General features: G+C 34.0%; 1 long non-coding RNA gene across 2 annotated transcripts; it reads right to left on the minus strand.

The window, feature by feature from the left end:
• Nucleotides 1-507: 507 nt before the first annotated feature.
• LOC140857558 (uncharacterized) lies at nt 508-13,332 on the minus strand. 2 transcript variants are annotated; one of them, XR_012141023.1, is made up of 2 exons: nt 12,931-13,332; nt 508-11,240 (listed from the first exon to the last, which is right to left on the minus strand). It is a non-coding gene; the product is annotated as an uncharacterized lncRNA (long non-coding RNA). The 2 variants fall into 2 exon arrangements; XR_012141022.1 differs by having other exon boundaries at nt 508-11,746.
• Between the last annotated feature and the right edge of the window lie 206 nt (nt 13,333-13,538).

The raw sequence follows: 13,538 nt of genomic DNA on the forward strand, positions 1-13,538 counted from the left end.
AAACAAAATAAAAATGGAAGGGAGCCACCGTTTGGAATGCTTGTTCCAAAGCTATGGAGCTGAGAGGACTTTGAAAGCCTTCCCTCTCCCTCTCCCTCTCCCTCGCTCTCTTTTCCTCTTTGTCCTTCTCTTTCTCCCCCTTTGCTGCCAATTCCTTTTTGTTGGTATTCACCATACCATATAGTACCATCGACCTACCAGCACGAGGATTGGATCTAGTAGTGTAGATCTTGAGAAGGATTATCTGACGCAATTAGGCTTTTAAAATATTTTTAACATGTCGTCCCTTGTAATAGAGGGTCAGATAGCAGAATCCGAATTGCTCTCTCTCTCTCTCTCTCTCTCTATATATATATATATATAATAATAATAATAATATAAACACACACACAGCAGTGTCAGTAACATCATTGATATTGTGAGGCATATCGGCTGGAGGTGGAGACAATTATGAGACCTTTGTCCATAGTGTCCTGTTCCATGACATGTAGAGGGTGACCTACAGAGGAGAGCAAACATAGGAAGATTTATAACCACAATTGGGTTGGAAAAGATAAGATTCCTCAAACATCATTCACATCCATGGCCCACCTAAATACAACTTATTCCCTGGACAACTTGCATAGGATTACACACATATTATACAAGAGCAGAATGTTCAATACTAAGTGTACCAATCAAGACTTCATTAGTGTATTGTAGCTTTAAATATAAGGCTTTTCCACATCGTTGAGTGCACTGTTAGCAATACCATCTGAAGTAATAGGCACATAGTTCATAAATAATTCTGTCAACAAAAGAGAGTAAAATTATAAGTGGAGCAGGAAAATAGGAACCTCTAAACAGTCTTGATCCTCTTATATGGAACAAACACTAGCTAGGCCTTCAATGTCTTCTTTTTCTTGAGGAGATTCATTAAGGGCAGTATATCTCCATTGGATGCCCTATTTTTCTTTCCAACCATATAGGTTAACACAGTGGCAGCCAACATGTTGCAACTTCATTTCCAAGATTTCTTGACATTGTTGCTCTAGTAGGCATTGAGGCCTCGTTTGGTAAAGCTTTCGGAGAGTTAGAAAGTACTTTCTGGTCCTCCAAAAATATTTTGAATGATATAGTGGTATTTAGTATAAAATCTGAAAATTATTTTGACTTCACTAGAAAGTTGAAAAGGCCGATTTGGAAAAAACTTTATTTTTAAATTTCTTCCCAAAAGTGTTTTCTAGTAAAAATTAAGAAGCATTTTTGGCTTTAGTGAAACTTTTATGGTGACCAAGATGCCCAAGAATAAATCCAATAGTTACATCTATCATATCATATTATAAATATAATATTATAAAATATTATATCTATTAAATAATATTATACAATATAGCCTTATATATATATGTATATATATATGTGTATGTATGTATATATATATATGTGTGTGTGTGTGTGTGTGTATATGTATGTGTGTGTGTGTGTGTGTGTAAAACCACCACACCATGTGCATGAAGTGGGAAATAGCTGCTTTATGCCATTAATATCATCATGAATGCCAGTGTGGCACTGATCTCGTGAATCGCACACCAATCCTCTCTTGATGCATTTATATCTAAATAGTGTAGCCTAGGTTAAAGAAATATGTTGCTTAGCTAACAAACCCACGAGGGGGTTGGGGGGGGGGGAAAGGGGATGGGGGTGGATTTTTAGAGCTATGTACAACAACAAATTTGTTTTTCAAAGTATAAGTGATGTATAGTGTCAAGCACAAGTGATATGCAAGATAAAGAATCAAGTAAACAATGAAAGCAATCAAAGCATCACAAATACCAAGGATCAATCTGAGCACCCACATCCAGTGCTCAATCTCCATATTTAAAAATTTTAATCCACTAATCATCTGCAAATGATTATAACATTGGATCCCACTGACCAAAAATTTTAGCTATTTTTAAGCTAGGCACTTATTGTCTGAGCATAAGCAAGCCCTATACACTGTTTCAAGATACAGATCAATCTATTCTCCAAGTTTTAGCTCATTCGGAACTTATTCTCATAAGTACAAAAGATACAAGAGTTAAACAATGAGAATAATCAAGCTCTTTCACAAGCATAATAAAGATAACTAAAGCACTTTATAAATGATTGAAGAAGCCTCCTAAACACACCCTTCAGTTGGAAATGCTTAGTGGAAGCTCTTTGAAGTGGTGGTGGAAGGTGGAGTGAATACTTTTCACAATGAATGCTCAATCTCCTTGAAAGATTTTTTTTTTTTATTCTTATTATGTTTTTCTACCATTTGAAAGCCTGTTTAAGCTGAAAGATTGCTAGAGAGTCAATACTTACCATTAGAGAATATTATAGAGTGATTGGAGGACATTAAATGCAACTTTTCAAGTTAAAGAACTAGCCATTGTGAATTGTCAAGGCACATGAATCAACATTGATGTCATCTCCTATAATTAGGGGTTGACATCAAGGTTGCCTCCTATAAAAAAATAGTAAAACTACTCTCTATTTTTACATATGGTACAATAGGGGTTGACACTAGTATCGCCCTTTAGCATGGGAGTCGATATTTAGGTCATCCCCAGAGGCATGCCAAGTTTGCCAGCTGCTCTTTCTCTCAGGGTTGACATAGGGGTTGCCCTTTGAGCTCCAGAGGTTAGTCCATGATATTCGGATCACTAATTTTTTAAAGTTTTGGCCATCAAACACCTCAAAATCACATATTATGAATGATAATTTTGACAGCCAAATGAGCATCAAGTGTGTGGCGCCTTCAATAATTATTTAAACTATTGGACCTATTATCATCCAACTTAATGGGAGGCTATGATCTAGTTATCACCATAACTATTTTATTTTTAAAGATTTAATAATTTTAGAGGATTTAGTTAGATAAAATGAAAGATGAGAAAAGACTTGATCAGTTAATCTTAATCCTCCCACTGATTTCACCAAGTCAGATCAAAGAAGATTAGGCATAAGTTGGTCCAGCCAATTAGCTATAAATCTTCTCACTAACTTCACCAAGTTATGAAGAGGACTTTAGACAAGTCAAACTAGGGGCACCTAAATCAGTCATATTGATTTTCTAGTCAGCATGGTTTAACCTGAATCATTAAGTGATCTGATCAAAATATGATTCATCATATTGATCAGATAAGTGAGATCGATGAGAGGGATATGCCATTAACTCGTCATAGATTCAATCTGTGCGAGTAGTTTTCAATTAATGACCACCGATCAAAACTGCCATATTTATTTTAGACATCAATTGATTAGTCAGTTTCAATTCAATCAACTTATAGTCTTGAGTTCGACCATGGAGCTACGATCAAGGTCCATCTTGATCTAATCAAAGACATGGACTCTGTCCAAATATAACTATTGAGAATTGATCAAGAGAAAAATTGACCCAATCAAAATTAACCATTAATTAGATTTGATCAATTACTAATATAGTCCATTATCAATAATTTCTAACCTTAAGTCTAATCCAGTTAAACGGACCTGATTCTAGCTAAACCATAAATCCATGATTTATAAAATTTATATCTTAGATCTTTGATTCTCAAAACTAGATCACTTAATTCTTAATTAAGTTTTAGACTAATATGGGTTGGAGTTCAAAGTATTTGAAAATAGTTTCAAATTTTATAAAATATTTTTATAAACTGTCATATAATTAAATAAATTTTAATTTCAGATCTAATATACAATATATCAGATCTAAAATAAAAATTTTTAACTCTTTTTGTTGTTCATCTTCATAAAAAAAATCATGAAGTACCCCCACACGTCATAGAAAAATCCCATTAAATGGAAAAAGAGGGCTATAAATCCTACTTTCTCCTATGACCGGATGGCTACAGAGATCTATCCAATTCGATTACTATACTACTCAGATTCAAGATTAATTATTTAGATCTAATCTAAATAATTAAAATTAGATTAAAATCAGATTATATGCAAAATATTCATGTCAAAAGCAACAAAGCTCTGATACCATTTGAAGAAAAATCGACAGTTCAAAGCATGCATTTTAAAAATTTTATACAGCAAAAGATAGTAGATTAAATATTTTAATCTCCTAAGTATGCTTTAGATCAAATCTAAACTACCTACTAAGGATCCATGATATAAAATTTGCATACAAAAAAAAATTGATATAAAAAAAAACTGCATCGATCACATCGATGCCCTAGATCAGATCTAACCGTTAGATCTAGTCAGCGAGTTCAAAACTCATTATCTTTGTGTGGATCGATGATAGTCACTACTGATAGGTATGGTATGAGATTTTTTCTAATATCGAGTAGCCGTACAACTCGTCTGACCTCAACAGATTGTCCACTCGAAGTCCTGATCAGATCATCCTTTTCGGAAGTGCTAGCTCGCACAGAAGGAACTGGATGGCTGGAACAAGCTTCTTCATTTGGGTCATCCGGACTTTTTTGGATTAGAGGATGGAGCTACATGAGGAGGTGGTGGTGTGGGAGATTGGAACAAGATCCTCTTGTATTTCTTGTCACATAAAAATCTAGAGTCAAAACTTTAGAACCTACTCTACACCTCACACCCAAAGAGGAAGGTCTCTACCTCTGTTTCTCACACACAGAAGCCCACCCCCTCTCTGTTTCATGCCCCCTCTCTCTCAGAAGAGATTTTTCATAATAAAATTCAATCATTTTGTCACACAAAATGAGAGGAGATTTTAAAGTGGTGTGGAGAGGCAAAGGGATAAGAATAAAGTGGTTAGATGTAGTTCAAATTCAAACCAATTTGAATTTGAAACTCAACCAGCTATCTTTATCCAAGTGGGGTGCCATAAGAGCTAAGGCATGAGATATTTCTTACGCCATTTACTTCATAATTTGTCGCATAAACTTCAGCCTTTCAAAGGTGATGGCACTAAGGTATGGATAAAGATAAGTGTAAGATTATTTCTAATCAAATTTCAAATGATTTAAATTCGAATAAAGAACCAACTTTTCTCATCCAAAAGGAACCAGAGAAGGGGATGGCAAGGTGCTTCTGGGCATGAAAAATATTCGCATAGGAACCTTTCTTGCATGAAGAAAAGGTGGGTGCAGAGAAGAGGTGGCACATGGGTTGGTTTAATTCGAATTTGAATTCAAATTCTTATCCAATTAAGTTCTTAATCCAACCGAATTAGGTTAGACCCAATTAGACCATTGATCCTAATCTAATTGGATAACAAATAGTCTTGAATAAATTCTAATTAAATAAAAAATTAATCGAGTTCAAATTTTGATCAAATCAGAAATTGAACATCTTTAGCAATTAAGTCATCTCATAACCTAATCAGGTCAAATCAAATAAATATAATTCAATTAGATTTGATTCAAACCTCAATACTCAATTAAATTGAGCTAATTAGCAATATTATTACTAATCAATCATCTTATAATTTATCAATAATTAATAAATTAATTTATTATAACTTTTGCATAAAGTTAATCATCAATCGAATTGATGATTATATCCTAGAACGATTCTTAATCGTCGATCAGCCATATGATCAGTCAGAAACTTTTTTTGAGTGTGATCCCATAGGTTCGAATCTAAAGTGATAGCACAGAAATAATCTTCCTATACCAATCAAAGTGACCATCTAGTAATGGTACACGACGTCCGGATAGGTCGAAAGATTGCAAAGCAATATTCAAGAACCTATTGACATATTGTTAACGTATAATTTATTTTTTTGACCCTAATACTCAAGGTGATCGAGAATTTAACTGTCAATCCTAAAAAGATCATCCACATTGTATTTCTACTTTCAAATCCATCACATGGATTATCCCAACTGACGTTTTACTGAATTGAAACACACTGATGCATTAACTTCTACTTATTCAGAGGAATTAATTCCATCTTGACTCACCACCAACTTCGTAAGTACTTGACTGTATCCAAAAGTCTTTCATCATCGAATTAGAAATTTAGGTAGTCCGATACTAAAGCACAATGAGTTGCTTGTAAGTCACCATGGTGATCTCAGATCGGAGGAACACTTATATCTATATCCTTCGTGAGCTACTCTTGACAGTAGAGTGTTCAGTAGTTGATCACATTCAGTGAGATATACCCCTATGTCTCACTTACATGTCATGTCAGTATCCCCACACTCCTTGATTAAGAGGACAACTAACCCACATGGCACACAACGATCTATACTTGATATAGCTATCGTCCTAATAATAGCATATCATTTGGCCTTGAACTAGGTTTAAGGACTAAATGATATATTCTCCTATATCTATTCAAATAGTCTGAAGGACTTCATCACAAAACAGAAGCTCAGATAATATGTACATATAGTGATAAAAAAATTAAATAATATTTATTATTTTAATAATTTAAATAATTACAATAATTAGTTCAACCGTCAATAGGCTGATGATTGATTTTAGCATACAATTTTCAACAAGGCATAGGTAGTATTCTTAACACTTCGTCATTATGACTTAATATAATTTTAATAAGGAACTTCGATCTCAGGCACATCCATGACATATATATATTACAGGTAGTATATATAAATTTCTAACTACCAGCATAAGAGAGCATATAAAGAAATCAGATGGTTATGGACTTTTCTAATGTAATTCACCCTAGCCACTTGGATAGATGACGGGTCTCATTCTAGGTGCATAACAGATAGAACCATCTCATTATCAATCTTTATGCGCTCCCACTCTCAGTCTGCCTGGTAGTCCAATCTTCATCTCCATGAAGGCTTCAATGAATGTTCTATCTTCTTTTTTTTATTTATAAATATAAAAAATAATTTTTATCTATTTATAAATAAAATTTTCTATCTTTAATTTTACATCAATATATAAAAATCTCAATTAGCAGTTGGAAACATATAAAGATAGGAACAGAAGGATATAGTTGAAAATATAATACATCAGGAGCACCCAGCCCCTATTTAAAAATTACAATCATTACAGATCATACATACAATCAGCCATCACAGAAACATTCACAAATACATCCATTACATGGGTGTCCTTTGTCCATAACTATCCATCATGTAATATATAATAATTATATAAAACATGATAATAATCAATCTATATTATTCTAATTGTAATATCATTCATGCATATGTCATTTGAGATGTTTAAATTCATGGGTGTAAGACCCATCTAAGGTTTTGATTTGGATTTAACTCTTGATCTAATTCTAATTATAAGTCATCTACATGTCATCCTTTTGAGTTAAGTTAATCAATTCTTAAACAAACCCTAATCCAATTAGGTTTGCAATTAGTTAACTTTAATTGAACATAATTTTTAATTAAATTAGAATTATGAATCTGATTTGATCTACAATCATAAATCCTAATCAAATTAGGTCAATGAATTGTAGTCAAAACAAACCCAACGATAAAAACTCTAATCCAAGTTTGAAGCATCTCTTTCATGATATAAATTTTCAGTCGCCCACATGATTAGATCAAGAATCATGATGGAAGACCCCACCATGACCAATGCCTAACCTATAGTGGTCGGCTCTGGGTCTTGGGTATGTACATCACATGTCACAACCCTTCACCTTACGCATCACATGCATAAGGCAGTAATTTCATGAAAATTTCAAATCATCAGATCTTGGCCAAACTTGACACACAAGTTTTTAGACCATGGAATTGCATGTCAAGGTTCGATCATGGACAAATAACTTTTATTTTTATCGAAGGATGCAACAAATCAGCAATTAAACATCATTCAAAAAAACTGATTTTGACATATCATGAATTCGATCTAATCTATATCACAACAATAACATGCCATTTGATTGAATCAATCAAGGATAGCTCTAATACCACTTTTGAGATTTGGATGCATAGTGGAAATGAATTTTAAAAAAATTTAACATGCAATAATAATTGAAAGCATATGATCCGAACCTTAATCCTAAAATCACCTTGATACATTCAATCAAATATGAACATAAAGCATACAAATGAGAGATTAGAAATGTTATGTCAAATATGTAGATCCGAATATCGTGATAATCAGTATCCTCGAGGTACTCAAGCATGCACCCTTCAACGATGATCCATACGCATCTCGATCTAGGACTCTCTTCGATTTGGATTCATTGAATTTCTTTTCAAGAAAATCAGCAGCTGCTTCTTGCAATGTATCACAACCTTTGGTGTTATTCTTACACCTTTCTTTCCTCTCATGGATAGGTAAATCTCTATCATCCATTAGCCCTTTTTGCTATCCAACATTTGGACATTAGGAACCACCCTTTAGATCTAAAATATGATCTCTTAAATCCAACTCTTTGGATCTAATTTATGATCATCTTGATCCAATACTTTGGATCAAATTTTTAAATCAATTGGATGCACCCAATTCCATAGCCATTCAGCCCCTCTACCGGCCCAAATCTTGACCCAACAAGGAGTCAAGATAGGACTCAAACTTCCCTTAAACCACCCAACCATTGGACATCAAATCCAACAGCATAAAATCATTTTTGGCATAAGATATGGAGGAGTCCTTCTCTTAGAAGGACTTCTCCCTTAAGGCGCCAAAAATAGTAAGAGGCGTGAAACCTCTTACTCTATTTTAGCATGGATTATACAGGGATGTGAAGACATTCTTCACATGGAGACTTGGATCAAGAAAAACCCCTTTCTATTTCAGCATGGAGTTTTCCTTACAAGACCAACTCTTGGCCGACCAAATCACCAAAGGGCGTGAAACCTTCTTCCTTGTGCGTGTGAAACCATTTCATGTGTGGAGAAAAGCCATGGAATAATGTGGCGTGAAAGAGTCCTACTCTCTATTAAATTCCACCAAAAAGGAATATGTGACTCATGGGATCATCTCCTTCTAAATCTAAAACTCTTTCAAACAAAAAAGAAATGAAGAAGTGTGAGAGAGTTCCTTCTCTTAGAAGGATTCTCATCAATGCTATGCCAAAATAATTTTAGCACTTAATATTCAATGCAAAAAATCAAGAACCGCATGAAGGCTTCCTTATCTGAGAAGGATTCTTCTCTGGTGGCATGCCAAAAATTTTCAACATTACATTAAGGAGGAGATTAATCTATTCTGAATTTTTTATAAAATGAGAGAGAAAATTATTAAAAAGATGTTAGTTTTCTTGAATGTTATGCGATATCTCATATTTGAATCTCAAATATTTGAATTTTCTATCTTGTGACACTCTTATGATTTACTGAAATTAAAAATAATATATTATATTAGCATGATCTTTTACTTATTTACTTTTATACTTAATATTTTATCATCATCAAAAAGAGAAAGATTGTTGTTTCAAAAAATAATTTTGATGATTACATGACATTGAAATATAAAAAGAGACTAATATCTTTAAAGCTTGGTTAAGAATATTTTTATAGAAGGCAAATCCTTGTGATATACTTTGAAGTGATTTAAAAATACTTGGAAAGCTTTGGAATCAAGAAAAATTAAGTTTGGATGGAAATTGATTGAGAAGGGCTAAATGGAGGAGTTCGAGTCGACTCAGCATGTTTCGAGTCGACTTTGGCATAAACAGGTTGTGGCATGCAGAGTTGGCATGCTTTCAAATCGACTCCAAAATATTTTGAGCTGACTCGATTCACAGGACAGAGAGCTATTTTCTACACACTGAGATCGAGCTAACTCCAAAATATTTTGAGTCGACTCATGTTGAATCCGAACCGACTCATGGACTATTCGAGCCGACTCGATTGTTTCTTATAGCCATAATAGAATACATAAAATCTGTCGAAGAAGCATCCAAAAGTCATTCAAACAGCTGAAAACTATCCTCAATATCTAGAAACAGCTAGTTTTTGAATTTAAATTGCTTTAAATAGAAAGGAGAGCTATTTTAATAAAGGAGAAGCCTAATTGACTACTGAGAATAACCTATTGAAGAGAAATAGCCTATTTTCAACCTTTAATGCCTTGAAGAGTGTTTTTCACCTTCAAACCTGAGAGTTTTTGAATCTTTGAGAAGCTAATCATCAAGAGAAGAGAGAGCATTCTCATACTAAGCATTCAAGCAATCTTCAAGCTACATTCAAAGTGTTTTATTTACTTTTTTGAGGAGCTTTGTGTGTTGTAATTTCTATTCTTGCTAAAATATACTGTAACAAGTTTGAAGAGATTGAAACTAGGGAAATAGGTATAGTCCAAGCTTGAAATTTGGATTGTGAGCCTAAAAAAAAGATTGTAAGGTTATGGTTAGTGAGTCTGAAAAATTAATTGGATTTATTTATGATTTCGACTAAAACAAATATACTGTAATCAGTAGATTATAATGAAAATTTTTAAGTAAAGCTTGAGAAGTGGACGTAGGTGCTTGGAGTGCATCGAACTGCTATAAAATCTCTTGTATTTATGTAGCTTGCTTATCTTTACTTGCTTTACTTATTGTTTAGCATCTATTGATTTATTTTTGCTACTGTTCACTGTATTTGCTGCATATTCACTACATCTTTTTAGTTCATTTTGAAAAATCAGCACATACTTGCTTAAATCTTGGAAAACCTAATTCACCCTCCCTCTCCTCTTGGATTGTCTAACTGGGCAATACTTTTGGAGGAAGGTGCCTGCTTTATAGCAAGAATGGAGCTCCTTGAACTCTTCAAGGTCGCCTCTGCAGTAACCAACATGTTGACAAGTTTGGGCAAGGTGCAATCCAACTTGTTCAAATATTAATTTGCTATAAATTGACCATATGAACTAGTAAGGAATTGCAGCATTAGATCCACCTGTAATTCCTTCTGCATTGTTAGGCCAAGCTTCTCAAGCTCTTTTAGATCTTTGATTATAGTCAGACAGTGATCATAGACCGACTGCCCCTCACGTATTTTAGAGTTGAAGAGTCTCTTCAATACTTCAAAACACGCAGTATGGCTTTGCTCATCATACAGCTCTTGTAGATGAGTAATTATAGCTCTGACAATTGGCATGTGCTTATGCTAGCTCTGTAATTCATTTATCATTAAAGTCAGTATGTAGCATTTAACCCAATTGTCATCATCCGTTCATTGTTTTTGTGCTGCCCTCTGTTCAGCACTAGGATGGCTTGGCAAAGTAGGGGGGCCCAAGTCAAGTGCATACCCTACCTCTTTCAAAACCAAGACTATCTTGAGGTTTCTGAGCCAGTCCTTGAAGTTGGTTCTGATTAGACTATTGGACTCTGGGATATGGGCTAATGAGTTCGGAGCTGACATGGTTAAACTGCGAGAGTAAAGCTTCTAGTTAGATTTTATACTTAATTTTATATTTATTTTAGAGACTCTAAGAAATAAATAGGCTCTCACCATTTTTTTGGATCTCTTACATTCTCTGGATAAAGAAATGAAAATCTTAACAGGATAAAGATTTTTAATGGGTACTATGGTCCCATCAATGTGTGTGCATCTCATCTGACAGATATTGATAACACATATACCGATGAATGGATAACTCTTATCGAATGCTTCTCTAAGCATATTGCAGTGATTCGATCTTTATGTCATGTGGGTTCATCTGACAGATATTGGCTATACTCCTTAGTTAAGTCAGACCCACCATTCAATATAAGAGTGAAGTCATCATTGGATCTCTCACCTAACAGATATTGGGCCCAATACCATCATCACCCTGCAACAACCCTTTGCTAATAGAGTGATTGTATATTTTCGATGCAACTGAATCACTATGACTAATCGAGAATAATCAACACCAATAGGACGCTCGCACATCTGTAATGGTGGAAAATCGTTAAACTTAATATGTGCGAGGAGGTTTTAATTTAGGTCTCATCTAATTAGTCATCACAATGACTAGTCTAATTGGCATAGGCTAAACTAAAAAATCAAGCAACCTTTTCAAGATACAATCTTTCAAATTGGTCAGATAAGTGAAAATCGATGAAAGGCACCCCCTTGAAGGATCAATGTTCTAATTAAATAATCACTTTTCAAACACTTGTCATAGACACCAATTGATTAATTGATTTCAAATAGGTTAGCTTAAGTGACTCTAACTCGAGTTACTGAGCCGAATCAGGTCTTTGGATCAATCAATTTAACATATGGATGTCAATCAACTTGACCAACTATAACTATTGGTTTGATCTTGAGCATTCTTGATCTAATCCTAATCAATTCTTGATTTAGTTGGATCAACCGCTCATCTCGATTGGATTTCATTATGTTCAAATCAAAAATTTTAGGTGTAATCAAAATACTAGACCTAATCTGATTTATCCATATCCAACGATTCATGCATAAACATAAATTTTAGATCTAAATTTTAAATTTTAAATCTAAAATATTTGTATGAATTAACTTATTATGATCTCAAAACTATTTTTCAGATCTAAGTAATCATTCATATATTTCATACATGATTAAAGATCAGATCTAAAATCATTCAATATCGATATAGGACAACCTTTGCAGCATAATGGATAAACCTTATGCCAGGACCACCTTATTGCATATCGATGTTGAACTAATATACATATTTCAGATCTAAACTAATATTCATACATCTCATACATGAATAAAATTAGATCTAAATATGAAAATACTTTTCAAAAATATATGTATTTCAAATATAATCATATCAATTCAGATTTAATCATATCAATTTAGATCTAATCATATGAATTCAGATCTGATTAGAAATCAGATCTCAGCTTATTTTCATGCATATGAACTCGTGGCTCTAATACCACTATTGAGTTTCGAGGTGTCATGCATATAGATTTTTCAAAATAATTTCAAAAATGTACAGCGACAGATCAGATTAAAACAATTTTAATCTACGCATGCATAGATCTAATCTTACACTTATGGATCTAGTTTATATGATAAAAATAAAATGATAACATATATCTAATTTGATAAACAAAATAAATCTGAGTGATCAGATCACCTACCTGAATCGCTAAACTTCTTCTTCAGATCTGGATCTGAGGATGTTTGTAGGTTCTGTTGAAGCCATACACGCATCCTACCTATACGGATATCCACGTGAGACTGAAGCAGATCAGAAGCACCAGAGATCATCGAGGTACTAGCAGTCTTTTAGATCTCCACTTCGCTGGTTTGGATCTAATCTCCTTCTTTGACTGTCGTAAAAGAGGATCTGCAAATGATCTACACGCAAACTTCTTTTGTGTAGGATCGAAGGAAGAACAGAGGCGATGGAGAACTCCTCCTTTCTTGTCTCTCTCTTTTTGATCTCTCTCTCATTGATCTCTCTCTCTATGGCCGACTAAGGGGTTGTGCATATGGAATTTGGGAGACAGAGGATGAAGGAGGCAGCTGAGATAGATTTAATGGCTTGTCATAGTCACCACACCCAAGAGATCCCTTTCTTTTATAGATGGCAACCAAGGGGATGAGATAGAGTTCAATTAAATTTGAACTCTTATCTGATAAGAATTTCAAATTCAGATGGAACTAATCCAATCCCACATGGCAAAGAGAGAGAGAAGCCCAGGGAAGAGGGGCACCCACTTTTGGCACCCTCTCTCTCTTTTTG

The sequence above is a fragment of the Elaeis guineensis genome, chromosome 4 (genome assembly GCF_000442705.2).
Source record: "Elaeis guineensis isolate ETL-2024a chromosome 4, EG11, whole genome shotgun sequence".
Classification (NCBI taxonomy): domain Eukaryota; kingdom Viridiplantae; phylum Streptophyta; class Magnoliopsida; order Arecales; family Arecaceae; genus Elaeis; species Elaeis guineensis.